This window comes from Triticum aestivum, chromosome 6B (genome assembly GCF_018294505.1).
Source record: "Triticum aestivum cultivar Chinese Spring chromosome 6B, IWGSC CS RefSeq v2.1, whole genome shotgun sequence".
NCBI lineage: Eukaryota > Viridiplantae > Streptophyta > Magnoliopsida > Poales > Poaceae > Triticum > Triticum aestivum.
Window position 1 is genome coordinate 94,823,468 of NC_057810.1, and position 2,900 is coordinate 94,826,367.

At 51.2% G+C, this 2,900-nt stretch overlaps 1 pseudogene; it reads left to right on the forward strand.

Moving 5' to 3' along the window:
- Positions 1–650: 650 nt before the first annotated feature.
- Positions 651–1,773, forward strand: LOC123133632 (peroxidase 1-like; annotated as a pseudogene).
- Positions 1,774–2,900: the final 1,127 nt, after the last annotated feature.

The window sequence follows — 2,900 nt, forward strand, 5'->3', positions numbered from 1 at the left end:
CACAATACACATAGTTTTTTTAGTGAAAAAGATTCAGATTCATAATAAAAGTTTACAAGGAATACAAAACACTTCAAACACAATAAAAATTACATTGAGGTCTCTAGACTTTTGTATGACCACCGCCGTTAGAGCCCTTGAATAGATCTAATGACCATCGATGCGACTGTTCTTCTTGAGCCTCCTTCCTGGTGGGTTGAACACCATGACACTTTCATCTCTGCACGTTTCGATTCACGGCTCCCTGCCCCCACGACGAAGCATGGAGGGGAAGTTTGCCCTTTCCGCCAAAGGGGAAAACACGTCCATTTCGTCCAAAGGCTGACCTACCCAACGGTAGCCTGCAGGGCAGTAGATAGTGCAGTAAACGTGGCACAAATGTCAATGGCGCAACGACTAGTAGTAATACAGTACAGTGATGTCAGTTTGACCCGACAAACTGCGCGGAACACTAGCACTAGAAGAGCTCGCAGCAACAGATATGCAAATAAACTTACCGGAGGTCAACTCTGATCACTTCATGCACATCTACCAGTTCAGTGCTCCGGTTCACCCCGCTGCCGTTGGTCTCGAGACCAGTCGACGCGTATAAATTACCGCCATGGCCACACTCTCCTCTATTCCTATTCGAGCTCACAGAAATCAAAAGATCGAACACGGAGTCTCACAGATATGAGCGGAGGACGCGTCCTTCACCGGAGGTCTCCTGCCCCTCTCGTTCTGGCCTTGGCATGGGCCATGCTCTTCGTCGCATTGTCTGACGCGCAGCTGGAGGTCGGGTTCTACGACTACACCTGCCCGAGAGCGGAGCAGCTCGTCCGCACCGTCGTCCACGCCGCCATCCGCCGTGACCCCGGCATCGGCGCCGGGCTAGTGCGCCTCTTCTTCCACGACTGCTTCGTCAGGGTCAGCTTCTTTCTGTTCTATCCGTCTTGTATGTTCCGTGTCAACAACTTAATCCCAACGTTAGTGTGCACTGTACAGGGGTGTGATGCATCCGTGCTCCTGGACGCGGTCCCGGGCAGCGACGACGCCGTGGAGAAGGCGTCGCAGGCGAACAGCCCTAGCCTCAGGGGCTACGGCGTCATCGAGCGCGCCAAGCGCGTGGTCGAGCGGCGGTGCCGGCGCCGACATCGTGGCCTTCGCCGCGCGCGACGCCAGCGGCCTCCTGGGGGGCATCGAGTACGAGGTGCCGGCGGGGCGGCGCGACGGCCGCGTCTCCAACGCGTCGGAGGTGCTCAACAGCCTGCCCCCGCCCTTCTCCAACGCCTCGCGGTTCGTCGACAGCTTCGCCGCCAAGGGCCTCAATGCCGACGACATGGTCACGCTCTCGGGCGCGCACTCCTTCGGCCGCACCCACTGCTCAGCCATCGCCTTCCGGCTCTACCCGCGGGTCGCAGCAGACATGAACGCCACCTACGGCAGGTCCCTCCGGGCGCGGTGCCCGGCCGCGACGGGGCGCCGGGACCGGGTGGTGCACCTGGACCCGGTCACGGGGCTCCGGCTCGACAACCAGTACTACAGGAACGTGCAGACGCGCGAGGTGCCGTTCACGTCGGACGCGACGCTCCTGACGCGGGACGACACGGCGGCGCTCGTCGACCTCTACGCGCGCAACAGGACTGCGTGGATGTCGCGGTTCGCGGCCGCGATGGTGAAGATGGGCGACCTCGACGTGCTCACCGGCACCCAAGGAGAGATCAGGAGCCTTTGCAACAGAGTTAACTAGTGCATTCTAGTATCTGCTAGCTGCTGCTTCGACGAATAGCGACCTGCTGCAACCGTGGAACTAAACTGCTAGTAGTTCATCAGCTACAAGATTTTTTTTCTGTTTACATATGTTTATTCAAACGATTCATTATAGTAATGCCTTTTGGTGCATGGAGCTGTTATTTTGAATCTTTTTTAAAAAATGTTCCAATTATTCAAAATACTGTAAAAAAATCCACATTATTACGGATGTACTCCTTCCGCCTGAAAATATTTGCCAGAGAAATTGATATATCTAGACGTAATTTAGTTCTAGATAAATTCATTTTTACTCATTTCCGTGACAGGTAATTCTGCATGGAGAGAGTAATATATATTAACAACAAAGTCCTCACAAGGATCTATTCCTCATCAATTGGGATTACAACCATGGATTGACAAAGTTCTAACCATTATAGGGAAGGAGAAGAACAACCGAGGAGGAACAGACAGAAACATGAGAGGCCGAAGCCGTAAGTTCCTAACCAAGTTGTTCGTAGAAATCTCATGTGTATTTGTAGTCCTCTCAAGGCCTCATTGCAGCCCAAGCCCAGCAGCACATGGCCCATCCTACGCGAGAGTAGGTTGGTCGCTAACAGTATAGTGTGTATGTGCAAATTTTCATGATGAAATCCATTGACATATAGTAAAAGGAACAAATTGATGATTTTGAATAAAGTGAACCATATGTGGACTGTTCGCTATGTAAAACCAATGGGTTTCGCCATTTTGTGTTGCTCATGAATCATTGTATTTTGAGCCCCGCTTTGGTACACCCCCCCCCCCTCACAAAACATATAAAGGGTAATATCGACCTTTTGGCAAATCGTATCCACTTACATATGTATTGTACATACGTCAATCGAGTAGTAGGCTCCGTCCTGGGTTCGGCCCATTCACATTTTCTTCTTTTTGCCCATTTGCATTTTCTTTTTTTTTTAGCCTCGAAAAGTACTGCACCATTTGGGATTCAAACATGTACCCAAGGGGTTTAAGTCAACCACACTTACCAGCTGGAACAGAACGCTTGTTGTGTATAGTTTTACTTCTTCTCCTTCTTGTTGTGTACATTTCCGATTCAGGTTCTACGAGATTTTTCTGAGAGGTTTTTCTTTTGGTTTTTCATGTACGGTTTTGGCTCGGGTTTTTTT